The sequence below is a fragment of the Martes martes genome (genome assembly GCF_963455335.1).
Source record: "Martes martes genome assembly, chromosome: 1".
In the NCBI taxonomy this organism is placed as follows: Eukaryota; Metazoa; Chordata; class Mammalia; order Carnivora; family Mustelidae; genus Martes; species Martes martes.
The window spans coordinates 115189557-115204612 of record NC_137888.1 but is presented as its reverse complement, the minus strand read 5'-3'; positions in this window follow the sequence as shown (position 1 = coordinate 115204612).

Genomic DNA, 15056 nt, shown 5'->3' with positions numbered 1-15056 from the left:
GCTTTTGTTGCTGTTTTATTGTGTTTTGGTTGTTTTTGTAATTCTCTGTTCCTCTCTTCTTGTTGTCTTCCCTTTTGACTTGGTGACTTTCTTTTAGTGTTATATTTGGATTCCTTTCTTTTTATTTTTTGTATATATATTACAGGTTTTTGGTTTGTGGTTACCTTGAAGTTCATATATAACACCCTGTGTATATAGCAGTCTATTTTAAGTTGGCGGTCACTCAAGTTCAAACACATTCTAAAAGCACTACATTTTTACTCCTCCCCAGTCAGGTCTTATGTAATTGATGTCAAATTGTCCATAGTTTATCTTATGTATTCCGTAACTAATTATTGTAGATATAGTTGGTCTTACTACTTTTGTCTTTTAATCTTTATACCAGCTTTATAAGTGGTTGATCCACTTACCTTTACTGAATGTTTGCTTTAAACCAGTGAGATTTTTTTCTCATCATTTTCTTCTAGCTTTGACCTTTTCTTTTCCGCTTAAACAGGTCCCTTCAACATTTCTTGTAAGGGCAGTTTAGGAGTGATGAACTCCTTTAACTTTTGTTTTTTAGGGAATCTCTGTCTCTCCTTCAATTAATTGCCATTGATAACCTTGCCAGCTGGAGTACTGTTGGTTGTAGTACATATCAAGCCACTCCCTACTGGCCTGCAAACTTCCCAGGGACAAGTCAGCTGATAGTCTTATAGGTCTTCCCTTATACATAACTAGTTGCTTTTCTCTTGCGGTTTTTAAGATTCTCTATTTTTAGTTTTTGACATTGTAATTAGTATGTGTCATTGTATGGACCTCTTTGGATTCATCTTGTTTGGGCTCTCTGCACTTTTTGGACCTTGATGTCTGTTTCCCTCTCCAGATTAGGGGAGCTTTCACATACTGTTTTTTCAAATAAATTTTCTGCTCCTTTCTCTTCTAGGATTCCTGTAATGGAAATGTTAGTGTGATTGATGTTAGCCCATTAGTGTGATTGATGTTAGTCTATACTCATTTTTTTTTAAATTCTTTTTTTCTCTTTATTGTTCAGCTTGGGTGATTGCCAGTACACTGTCTTCCAGATCACTGATCCATTCTTCTGGAGCTTCTAAGCTGCTGTTGATACCCTCTATCATATTTTTCATTTTAGTTATTATTCAGCTCTGATTAGTTCTTTATATTTTCTATCCCTTTTTTGAAGTTTTGTGTTCATGTGTGTTCTTCTCAGTGCAGTATCATTATGACCTTTACTTTGAATTCCTTATCAGACAGATTGCTTATCTCTGTTGTATTTAATTCTTTTTCTGAGGTTTTGTTTTGTTCTTTTATTAGGAACATATTCCTCTGTCTTCTCATTTTGCCCACATCTCTGCATTTGTTTCTATATATTAGGTAAATCAGCGGGGTGCCTGGGTGGCTCAGTGGGTTAAGCCTCTGCCTTGGGCTCAGGTCATGTTCCCAGGGTCCTGGGATGGAGCCCTGCATCGGCTCTCTGCTCAGCAGGGAGCCTGCTTCCTTCCTCCTCTCTCTCTCTCCGCCTGCCTCTCTGCCTACTTGTGATCTCTGTCAAATAAATAAATAAAATCTTTAAAAAAACCAAAACGGTAAATCAGCTATGTTTCCTAGTTTTGAAGGATTGACCTTATGTAGAATGAGTCCTGTGGAGCCCAGAGGCACAGTCAGCCCTAAGCTCCCCTTTGTGGGCTGCATGTGCCCTCCTGTTGTGACTGGCTCACTACCACAGTGGGTGCACTGTTGGTCAGGGCTGGTCCCTGTGCTCCCTGGGCAGGAACCATTTTAGATGAGCGATGGTCCCAACCAAGACTGCTTAGCACATGTGACAGGGAAGGAACTGTTTTGTGCTGTGGTTTACTATTGATACAACTATTGCTCAGACTTGCTGCTCTAAGCAATTTTCCAAAATGCCTTCTCCTCCCCATCAGCTCATCTGCTACACATTAGGAAAATAAAAGAGCCTACAGCAAGTGTCTCTGGTCTGTGGCTTACACCCCCAAGCCTTGGTTAGCTGCCCCAGCTAAGTGTTTGGGGGGTTCTGGTTGGGGGGTTGACTCATCTAGTTTTTTATTTGAGGAATTATTTGGGGGAGGTAATGCTGAAAGTAGGTAGGTGAGGGTGGATTTGGCAAGTGTTTTAGTCATGATTTTATCTCAACTGCCCAACCTGAAGTTTTTTTCAGTAAGTCTGCCAAGTGAGTGTTCAGCATTTCAGTTCTATTACCAATAGGATTATTGGAATGAAAGAGGACTTCTATAAATTTTTGTTCTCATCTGTTTAATTCTTTTTGAATTGATAACAGCGTGTTTGACTAGAAATAGAAGAAGATTGTGCAGGCTGATCTTTTTTATCTTAATATCATATGACCTCACTTTTTAAGCAAAAAGGAATTATAAGCAGTATGCTTTGCAGTATGAATTGTTCTAAGAAAATGGTTCAACCTGAAAAGGTCTTACCAGTAATAGAACTAACAAAACACAGGAAGAAGACAGTTTAGTTATACTCTTGGTTAGTTATACTCCCTGCTACCTGAAGTATCTCTTACATAAGCAGCTACTTAAAAGACAAGGTATAATTGACCCTTGAATAATGCAATGGTTAGGGGTGTCTACTCCCCACACAGTTGAAAATCCACGTGTAACTTTTGACTCCCCCAAAACTTAACTAACAGTTTACTGTTGACCTGAAGCCTACCAATAATGTAAACAATTGCTTAACACATATTTTATATGTTATACTCATGATATACTATATTTTTACAATAAAGTCTGCAGGGAAAATGTTTTAAAGAAAATCTTTTTTTTTTTTTATTTTGTTTATTTATTTGACAGAGATAGCAAGAGAGAGAGAGACACAGAGACAGAGCACAAGCATCAGGGAAAGGGAGAAGCAGGCTCCCCGCTGAGCAGAGGGCGCGATGCAGGGCTTGATCCCAGGACCCTGGGATCATGACCTGAGCCGAAGGCAGACGCTTAACCCACTGAGCCACCCAGGTGCCCCTTAAAGAAAATCTTAAGAGAAACTACATTTATAGTACTCTGGTGGATCTATCAAAAAAAATATTTGCATGTAAGTGCGCCCATGCAGTTCAAACTGTTCGAGGGTCAGCTGTATTTCCTTTTATCTTCCTATATAAAAGAAAGACCTAACTGAAAAATAAGCTCTTTATTGTAGGTCACCATGTCAAGCTAATTGGGAGCTATGGACATAAAAGAATTTCCCTGCCTTTATAGAGATTTTAAATTTATGTGTGCAAATGGAGCAGAAACCATTGCTTTGGGGAAAAAGGAAGGAGTAAGCAGTACACTCACCCTCTAGCCATTCTGAGGAGGCCTTTCTGGTAGGGAAGGCTGGGCTAATCAGCAAGACTTTGCTACTAACCGGATTTGTATGCAGTGCTCCTGAAAACCAAAGTACAATCTCTTTAGTCACCTACCACAAAACTGTTACCAAGCAAGTTAGATCCCACAGAAATCAGAAATCAGAAATTTTTTTTTTTTGAAAGTCTATTCCAGAATGTTGGATTTCAGAAATTGAACTTGAAGCAGATTACGGCTTGTTGGGACACCTGGGTGGCTCAGTGGTTTAAAGCCTCTGCCTTCAGCTCAGGTCATGATCCCAGGGTCCTGGGATAGAGCCCTGCATCGGGCTCTCTGCTCAGTGGAGAGTCTGCTTCCTCCTCTTATCTCTGCCTGCCTGTCTGCTTACTTGTGATCTCTGTCTGTCAAATGAATAAAATCTGGAAAAAAAAAATTACGGTTTGTTGCCAATTCAACCCTATTAGTAATCCCTAAGTCAGTTTATTGGGAGTAAGGGGGGATGGGTAAGAAGGTCTGAGTCAAGACCACAGTTATGGGAGTCCCACTCTAGCTTGAAACTATCAGGAAGTGTGCCCTGATCCAGTGCTAACTTTGGGAAGCAAATTATTCTCCATTAACCTACTGGGAGCATTCTGGATTTTTCATGGTAAATCACAAAATAAAGAATCTAATCTAGGAGTCTTTTTTAAAACAGTCCTAGGGGGAGAAGTGGACCAGATTGCGAAGTGAATTGGACCCAGAATAGTATGCTCTGTTGTTCTAAGCCCAAGTATTGTTCTGTAGACCTAGACTAGAGTTACCCAGAATTTTGTGGTTTGAATGAGAACACGTTGATGAATATAGAGTTGATTGAAGATGTTTATTTTTGAGAACATTAGTAAACATTTATTAGGCACTACCTATATGCCTAGGAATTTACTGAGCGATGTGCATAAAAAAGTAAAAGATGGTTTTAGAAAAAAGATACGCAATTGCTGGACCAAAATCAAAACATAAGATGTAAGAAGTAGAACAGAGGGTTCAGAATGTCTGTTGCTTACATAAGATGTTTCCCACACCAAACAGCATGTCCAAAACTGAGCTTTTTATTTGTCCTCCAAACTATTCTTAATTACACTATTCCCCACACTAAGCATTCTTCCACTGTCATTTCTCAGTGTTGATTTTGTTCATTCTCTCAAATATATAAAACCAGTCCTTTTAGTAAACATTTTTGACTGCTCCATGATGTATCTCATATCCCTTGCCTTCTCCAATCCTTACTGCAGTATCCTAGTCAAGCTCCATCATAATTTGCCTTTACTCCCGTCACAACTTCCTGATTTCCCCGCTTTCATTCTATCCCTTTCCAATGCATTTCCTATAACAGCAAGCATTGCTGCCCTACTTAAAGCCCTTCGTTGATTTCTCTACCACCCTCTCTGCGTGTACTGGTCCCCACCTACCTCTTCAAATCTTGTACCACTTTCCTGCACTATGGTTGCAAACTAGTGACCCCAGACATTGTCTACTTACTGACCACAGTTTGTTTTATAAGCATTGATCATTGTGTTGTCTGGAAGTCTTGCCCTCAAGAGCCCATTGAAGGGATTTTTCTAAAGTCTAACAAGCTAGTCTTTTTCTTTTCTTTTTTTTAAAATTTTTTATGTTCATTATTTAAAATAATTGAGAAGCCATCATATTTACACTCACTTGTATTTTTAGAACTAAACCAGAAAAATAAAAGAATAAGGTAAAGTAAGCTCTTCCACTTTAAATCTTCACAAGAATCTCATCAACATATAGTTTTCCAGAATCTGGGCAAAAGAGAAAGTTAAATCCTTAAAGTATTTAAACTGCGGTTCTTAAAATTTGTAGAACTTTTTGAACTCACGTTCTAGTTGGACTACAGAACTTGGCAACTGGTATTTTTTCAAAAGTGTAAAGACCTAACTCAGACAGGTAGGGCTGGGCACAGTTCAGGGAGTATTACATTACAGTAATTCACCCTGGCATGAAATTTTGGCAGTTATAGCCAGAAACAAAGACAATAAGCCAGAAACGAAATGGCTCTTGGCATTAAGGAAAACAGTCACAAAGCCCCATACCCAGAAGCTGGTAGCTACCCTCACATATTTTGCTTTTGAAAAAGACCAGCAAAGGCGTGCCTGGGTGGCTAAGTTGGCTGAGTATCTGCCTTCGGCTTGGGTTATGATCTTAGGGTCCTGAGATGGAACCCTGCATCAGGCTCCTTGCTCAGCATGGAGTCTGTGTTTCCCTCTGCTCCTCCCCTATCCTTCCCCCACCCTCGCTTGTGCTCTCTCTTGCTCTCTCTCGCTCGCTCTCAAATAGAATCTTTAAAAAATAAATAAATAAATAATGAAGATCCACTTGCTGGAATACCTATAGAAGGTATGGATAGACCAATGAAAGATACATTTGAAACATATTTTTAACATTTCAGACACTTAGTACTAAATATAGAATTAACTTACTCAGTCCCCAAAGCAAGAGGGCTAACCCCACAAAGTCTTCATTAAGATCCTGCTGATCTTGGTGAGAACTGACTTCATTGGGCTTGTGAAGGTGGAAGGGGCTGTTGCAGGGGGCTAAGGAGTGAGTGGAAGGTGTGGACACAGAGACTAATATGTGGGTAGCTTGTTCCAAGAATTTAGTTGTGAAAGGGAAGATGGAGATAGTAGACAAGGTAGAACAGATTTGTATGTTTATATTTTACAAATTAGTATAGACTTAGAAGATAGAAAGAGAAGGGTCACCTTTTGTATATAGGTATGAATGTACACACTACTAGATAAAGTTTACAAATTAATCACCAGCAATAACAGTGTGAACAGAGACCTATGGAAATACCTAATTAGTAACTGTGACTTAACAGTTCTTTGAAGTAGCTTCCTCTTTATCTGTGTACATTACAGTGTACACATACTCTTTATTAAGCATCTCATTGTGACATCGTCTCATCCTGTTCTTTTAAAGCAATGCCCGAAACACACCATTGTTTTCCGTAGTGTAGGTTTATGAGAGCTATATTAATATTTTCTATTATTTTCATGTCATTTGCCTTTAAAAGATCATCTATTTTTAAACCATTAGTTTCTAAACAGATGGCACAACAGCTAAAAGATATGTTTTAGAGTCAGAGGCTTTGGTATAAGGTTAGAACCCCAAACTTTATGGTTCTTTGTTCACCCATCTTACTAACAAAATTTATTGCATCCAGAATTTTATTATAGTAAAAATTAAAATATCTACTGATGGCAGAGAGGGGAAAGACTATTGAGAAAAACATTTAAAATTACCATGTCCTCTTTTTTTTTAAATGAAATTTTTGGACAGTAAAAGTGGCAGGTCTTAGAGAAAGGGGATATTCTAACGCCCCCCCCCCCCCAAAAAGCATTTGAGCATGGAGCTGGACAGCTCAGAGCTAATTTTGGAACTCAGCAGTCAAAGCAAAATTTTTCAAAATAGCTGAAAAAAAATTTTAAGTTTGAATCCTTTTGTTTCAACTTAATGTGTACAAAACTAAACTCATAAAATTTCCCTACCAAAAAATGCCGTTAATTGTGGAGCAGTGTTTCCTGTTACCCATGCTATGCATGGTCATCTTTGATGCCCTTCTTGCCCTCATCCTTACATCTTCTAAATTACTGAACTGTGACTATTACCTTCAAAGTACTGCTTTCATCTGTCCTTTTCTAGCTTCTCTGTAACTGTTCTCACTCTGACCTGTCACTACCACCTTCCAGTTAGTCTCCTGCCTTCAGTACCTCTTCTGTCACCCTCAGTAATCTACATTCGATTCCTGGAAGTTAATTTCCTTTTAAAATGGATGTAATCATACATTAAAATATTCCCAGTTTGGAGACCCCAGGCTCCCTCTAGACTGCAGAATAAAAATGAAACAGAGTATCCTCAGGTCCTTTGTGCTCTGACCCTGATCTACCTTCCCAGGCATATTTCTCTCTACTCGCTGTATCTCCCCTAGCTTTGGGGCAGGCTCACAGCTCTTTTTTCTTTAACATAACTCTTGCTTTCTTTTCTTCTTTTTCTTTTCTCTGTCAACCCTCTATCATTCTGATCATTTCTGTTCTTTAGGTTGTTTATTAACCTTTTTTTCCATATGATTTCCCCCCTTTGAATCCCTATTACGTTATGCTTATTTCTCCCTAATCATGTTCTGTTCCGTGTTACAATTATTTGCATACCTATCTTCTCTTTTCTTGGACCAATCACTTATGTTCTAACAGGTAGGAAAGTGCATGACAAATGTTTAATAATTCTTGAGTCTTGAGGCATATTAACTAGTAAAGCATTAGTCTGTGTGATTTCTTTAAATTTTTAAAAAAGATTTTCTATTTATTTCACAGAAAGAGATCACAAGTAGGCAGAGAGGCAGGCAGAGAGAGAGGGGGAAGCAGGCTCCCCGCTGAGAGAGAGCCCGATGAGGGGCTCGATCTCAGGACCCTGGGATCATGACCTGAGCCGAAGGCAGAGGCCTTAACCCAGTGAGCCACCCAGGGGCCCCAGTCTGTGTGATTCTAATCTCTAATGATGGAGCCCATGATAAAATGATTTGTAATAAATGTAGATGTGGTCATTCAGATGACCAAAATATTATTTCTCAGACATATTTGGTCTTCATCCACTGTTCCTGAAAATGCTTCAGAGACAAAAAGGTGAAATGGGTGTCTTGTTATTAATGAAGGTGACTTTTAGATCCTACCCCCCAAGAGTGAGCCTGGTTGCCAGGAGAACCAACCATGTAATTAGAGGGTTGGGACTCAGTCCTGACCCCCAACCACCTCCGGAGGCCAGAGCTGGAAGTTGAATCCGCCAATGACTAATGACTTGGTCTATCATGCCTATGCAGTGAAGCCTCCATAAAAACCTGAAAGGACTGGGTTTGGAGAGTTTCTGGGTTGGTGAACACATGGCACACATGGAGAGGGTATGGAAGCTTCCATGTCTTTTCCCCATGCCTTGTCCCGATAGCTCTTCCTCTGGTTGTTGGTTCCTATCCTTTATCCTATCTTTTAACAAACTGGTAAACATGTTTCCCAGACTTCTGTGAGCTGTGCTAACAAATTAATCCAACCCAGTAGGAGGCTGGAGACTCCACAACCTGTAGCTGTTGGTCAGCATCACGGGTAACAGCATGAGGATTGTGGCTGGTGTCTGAAATGGTGGGGTGCAGAGCAGTCTTCTAGGACTGAACCCTTAATCAATGGAATCTAATGTTCTGAGTAGATAGTGCCAGAATTTAGTTGAGTTGTAGGACACTGAGCTGATACCCGGTGCGTTGATTGGATGTGTGGGGAAGCCTTCCACCTCCACACATTGGAAGTTGGGTCCAGGAACCCAAGAGAGCCCTAGTGGCAATGTATAGCTGGATAGCGGTGAAGGGACCAAGAAGAAAGATTCCAGCGCCTTGGGTTTCTTTACTGGATGTAAGAAAAACATTACAGCTGTGTTGCTCTTCCTTCCTCTTTAGCTCTAGGCAGCAAACAAACTTGCTGGATTGCCAACGCATTATCTATATGCAGATTCCAACAGATGGGATTTGGGCTGCCACAGGCACATCTATCCAGTTTAGTTAGTTTGAGCTGAGTTTACCCACCCTGTTCAAGGCCTTACAGTATTCACAGGGGATAGGAATTTGTGATAACGTAGTCCCTCTCTCCGGGGACTGGAGTAGGTTTGGCTTAACAGCTGCTTCTAAATGCTGGTTAGCAGAAAACATGGTATTTTATATTTTTCAGAAACATGTGGGTCCATGGAGATAAAAATGTTAATTTCAGCAGCTGTGTCAATTTTACTTAGAGGAAAGGTGTCAGAACACTGTACCGTCACCAGAAATAGCTTCTTAAAGGCACTGGGTGCTTCGACTTAGACAAGTTAAAAATAAAAACAAAAACATGTTTACTTTTCAAATGGTGGTAAAATATGCTATGCTTTACACCAAGACTTTTTCAGTGTGCTTATTTATCAGGGTAGTTTCCTGCATGACCCAAATGACAGACATCTCTGCCAAGTTTTTATAAATTCCTAGTGATTTTTCACCTGCCTCTTTCAAGCTATTTACTGGTATCAGAAGCCTTGTTTCACAGCATTTTGTTATGCACGTACATCTTAAACCAGTTTTGAAGAGAATTTGTTTTTGGCTGCTCTTCAATTCCAAGAGAGCAAATTAAGTAAGGTAGGTGACTGAGTAGCTGGTTGGCAACTGGGTTTCAGAATAGCTTTGCTCTCAGGCGCCTGGGTGGCTCAGTGGGTTAAAGCCTCTGCCTTCGACTCGGGTCATGATCCCGGGGTCCTGGGATTGAGTCCCGCATCGGGCTCTCTCAGCGAGGAGCCTGCTTCCTCCTCTCTCTGCCTGCCTCTCTGCCTACTTGTGATCTCTGTCTGTCAAATAAATAAAGATCTTAAAAAAAAAAAAAAACTTGCCAAAAAAAAATTTTAAAAAGTGGGGGGCACCTGGGTGGCTCAGTGGGTTAAAGCCTCTGCCTTCGGCTCAGGTCATGATCCCAGGGTCCTGGGATCAAGCCCCGCATGGGGCTCTCTGCTTGGCAAGGAGCCTGCTTCCCTCTCTCTCTGCCTGCCTCTCTCCCTACTTGTGATCTGTCTGTCAAATAAATAAATAAAATCTTAAAAAAAAAAAAAAAGAATAGCTTTGTTCTTAATCTGGTTTGCTTCCATTATACATTACTCTAATATCCTTCTTACATTCAGACAGCAAAACCAAGGTTTTTCTAAATATTGTGAAAGTAAGGGGAAAGTTATAAAAACACAAAATAGGGTGAATTTGTGGATATGGAATCATAGTCCACTATTGAAAACAGATGTTGCCTTTTTTATTATTACACAAAGATGCAAAAATGGCATCACCATGGTACACGTATTAGTTTTTACTGAGACTGAAATCACTTTCTCTGAAAAGTAATAAATACAATGAAAGCTTGATATGACACAGGTCATTCCTAAGGTGCCTCTACTAGCATGAGGTCCTCTGTAGATCTGAAAACAGGGTTACCAACAATATTGACAAAGTCTGTGCCTAGGTTTATCAGTTAAGTGGATATTGATTTCTAACCTTCATCCTTATCCATCCTGTAACATTTGTACTAAATTTTTAAATGTAGTGGATTCTTGAAGCATCATATAAAGAATGTTATACAGACACAAGCTATTACAGATTTTGGCAAATCAGAGTCTCTTTCATGGAAGGTATGTATATCGAGAATCTTCTGGTACGAGTGACAAACGAAATCCTTAAGCAGAACAGGAATTTATGGTTCACATAACTGTCAAGTGCAGAGGTAGACATGAATGAATTAGACATGAATGAATTCCCAGCAGGGCTCTGATTCCACTTTTTGATGCTTCTGTGTTGGCTTCCTTCTGTCCACCTGGTGGTAGGTAGTGTTGGCTGCTGGAGGCTTGAGATGTCAGAGAGAGAGCATCTTTCTCCTATGGTTTGGCAAAAACCTCAAGGAGGACTCTGATTTGTCCTAGTCTGGGTCTTGTCCTGTTCATTCTTAGAACAATCACTATGGGTATACAGTGCAGAGAGTGGGTGGGGACAGTGATGGCAGAGTGCAGATGGAGGACTCTGGGCAGACCTGGATCTTATTTCCCTCCTCACCATTATTACATGGATCAAGAAAAATCATGGGAAGAGGGAGGGCTGGTCCCTTGAAGAAGAGAACAATGGGCAGTAAAGCCCTTCGGTGTGTTTAACATCCCTTATATTTAAGAACTTTGATATTATCCAGAATTGGGGCTCAGTCGTTAAGCGTCTGCCTTTGGCTCAGGTCATGATCTCAGGGCCATGGGATTGAGTTCTGTCTTGGGCTTCCTGCTCAGCAGGGAGTCTGCTTCTCCCTCTCCTCCTTCCTTTGCCCCTCCCCTGTTTGTGCACACTCGCTCTCTCTGTCACTCTCTCCAAATAAATACATAAAATCTTTTCAAAAAAATATTATCCAGTACTTTGTAGGAGGTTAATTTCATTTATTGCCTGAATTCTTTAACACTTTATATATTTAAAAATATGCAATTAATTTTTCTGTTTTAAAAGGTTTTTTCTTTATGTGTAAATTTTTTGTTTAAAAAATAAATTGTAGGAACACCTGGGTGGCTCAGTTGGTTCATCGTCTGCCTTTGGCTTGGGTCATGATCCCGGGGTCTCAGGATTGAGCCCCACGTCCAGATCCCTGCTCAGCGGAGAGTTTGCTTCTCCTGCTTCTGCTGCTCCCCTTGCTGGTGATTTTTGCTATTTCTCTCTCTCTCTCTCTCTCAAATAAAATCTTTTAAAAAATAAATGGTAGATTCTTAATTAGACAACTCTGTATTAGTGAACTCAGGCTGTCACACACTTTGGTAGTTAATAGTAATAACAGCTAACATTTACTGAGCAGTTGTGTTATAGAAATTATTCTAAGGGTTATATATGTAATATCTCATTTAACTGTCAACACCACTCTAACATGGTAGGTACTATTAATCCTGTTTTACAAATGGGGAAATTGAGGTGCTGAGAAATTAACGTATCCAAGGCTACACACAGCGGTGCATCCAAGATTCCAACTCGGGCATATCAGAGCCCATGTGCTCCACCTCCTTTGCCTATTGTCTCTGTTGCTCAGTCACGTGTTTTTGTGTCCAACTATTTCCTCTCTCGAGCATGATAACATGTAACATGCATCCTTTCTGCCCCGCCTGCAAGGCTGCATGAGCTGGCCTCTGCCTACCTACCTCTCCAGCATCATCCACCGTTGTCCCGGCTTATTCCTTGCTGTGCCTCAGATATGAACCCCAAGTTCATTCTGACTTCAGGAACTTCACAAATTCTGTTCCTTCTCTCTCCAGACCGCCCTTTCCTCACATCATTGTCTAGCTTGATCTCTCTTTATTCAATCTCTGTCCAATGTTATTTCCTTCCTGGATCACTCTCTTAAGCCCTGTCCTGTGTTTTTCTTTACAGCACTTGTCACTTTATAGTATTTATCTACTATTGTCTATTCTGGTTTTTATCAGTCTCCCACCTAGAATGCAAACTCCACGAGGGTGTGGATTTTGTCTGTTTCGCTCATGACACGTCACTGGTTGTCTACAGCAGGGCCAGGCACACGCAGGGCTCTGTGTTTATTAAATGAATAAACTTAGTTTCTCCCAAGAGGCTATGAAGTAGATAAGGTAGAAAATATATCCTTTTTATAGTCGAGATGGTCTCAGAAAGATGACATCAAGTACCTCAAAATATATTGGCTAATAAGTGGTTGGGACTAAAGTGAGACTACTCTTAGGTCTGGGCATTTTTCATTGTACCGCCCTGGTCTGCCTGATGTCATCTGTTTTTCTCCTCTTTGCCTTCAGAGTACTACAAAACATTTCTGGAATTATCATCTGCGTCACTCATCGCCATAACCAAACCACAGCTAAACTGACTAGGCTTGAGAATTCGTATGTTAGTCGAGCTAACTTTTGCTGTCTTGACATGATTGGTCTATGGTTGTAACCAAAATAGAAACCTGATTTTTTTCCTCCCATCTCCCATTCCACGTGTGGTCAGACTATTTAGCTAATCCCCAGATTTTGATTATTTTGAATTCATGTATTAATTTAGTGTGGATTTAAATCCTGGCTCTTCTGTTTACTTATATAAGTTATTTAATCTCCCTGGCCTTCAGTTTCCTCATTTAGTAAATAATGCTAGTCATAGAGGCCATTCCCATGATTCAATGAGATAAAGTATCTGACGCCTGGAAATAGTTCAATAAGCAGTAATTACGAACTGTATTGCTATGTTCTACACACTCAGCGATATGAGTGAACAAGCCAGATTTGAGCCCACTTCCCGTAGAACTCTCAGTCTAAAAGGGAAGTAGTTAAACAACTAAACAGGGGAGATAGTTTAACCAATAACAACATAGGTTCATTACCTAGGTTAAATATTGTAAGCAGGGGAGAGAGAATCAACCTTGGAAATATCCTTGACTTCTCTCTTCTCGCATCCCACATCCAGTCCATTAGCAAATCATGTCACCTCTACCTTCACAGAACATCCAGAATTTGACCCCATCTCCCCACTTGCACTGTTGGCACTCTGGCCCGGGCCTCCATCCGTCTCACCTGTATTACTAATGGCTTCCTACCAGGTCTCCTTGCATCCACCCCAGAATGATTGATCATGTTAAAACTGAAGCCAGATCATGTTATTTGTTGTAGGCAGAATGATGCCCCCCTCCAAAGGATGTTCATGTCCTAATCCCTGGAACCTAGACATATGCTACCAAAGGACTTTGCAGATGTGATTAAGGACCTTGAGATGTGGGGACTCTTCTGGATTATTCAGGCGGGCCCAACCTACATCACACAAATCCTTAAAAGTGGCTGTGATCAGAGGCAGATGTGACCACAGAAAAATGGTCATCAAAATGCATATTGCTAGCTTTGAAGATGAAGAGTCTCTGGGAGCTAGAAAATGCAATGAACAGATTCTTCCCTAGAGCCCCCAGAAGACACATGGCCTGTCAACACCTTGATTTTACCCCAGAGAGACCTGTGTCCGACTCCTGACCTCCAGAACTGCAAGATAATCAATTTGTGCTGTTTTAAGCCACTAAATTTGTGGTGATTTGTTATAGCAGGACGAGAACACTTCTTCTAGTCTCACTCTGCTCCAGCCACACTGGCCTCCTTACTCTTCTTGAACCCTCCACGCACTCTCTCCATTCCAGGTGCCCACTTGCACTAGTGGTTCTCTCTTTATGGACTCTTCGTCCCCCGGAAAGCCACATGGCTGTCTCTTTCTTTCTTTCATCTCCACTGAGAGGTCACCTCCTCAGTGAGCCCCTCCTTACCGTCCCAACATAAAATAAGCACCTGCCGCTTGCCCTGCGCACGCCCTATCCGTTCTACTCTGCTTTACTTGTCCCATTAACACTGTCATCACCTGACAATCTATTTAATCATGTATTATGGCCTCCCCTCGCCCCCTTTTGGGAACTATGAGCTCATGAGGGCAAGGACTGGGTCAATTTTGCTACTGTATCTCCTTGCATGGAATAAGTAGAGGGTGGGGGGGGTTGGGGGGTGGGGGGGTAATTGTTTTCTTGAAAAGGGCTTTACATGAAATCTGAGAACTTTTGCACTAAGAGTGGTGATTACACTTATTTTCAGAAAATTGTACTACATAATTAAAAGTGAGTTAGATGGTTCAGTATGAGAGAGCACAAGGAGTTTTTGCTTATGTGTATGGTACTTTTCAAATTACAGGTTGAGTCTTTAGTGGGTCATAGACCAATTTAGTGGGCCTAAAAGAGCTTTAACTAAACAACAGAAAGGAAAACAACACAGCATTTGGAAAGGGTAACATTGCATCATGACAGTCCTGTTTCAATGACACGTGTATTTATTAACCTTGTGTATATAACGCTGACACTCACAGGTCACCAGGTAAAATGTATGTCTGAACATTTGAGAAACACTGCTCAGGGGGCCTGTTTTAATCTTGTTTTGTAAGCTAGCTGTGACATCCTGGGGGAGTTCTTTCCGGGATCTTCACGGTTCTTATGGCTTTGTAAACTTAGGACTCTCGAGGTAGGAAATCCTCTCTGTCTGGGTGTGTGGCCAAATGTCTTGCTGTGACCTATAGTGAGATCGAAGGCAAAACCCAACCACTCCTTGAGGACAGTCCCAAGGAAGCAGCTGGCAAAGCATAAGCCGTAGCAGAACAGCTGC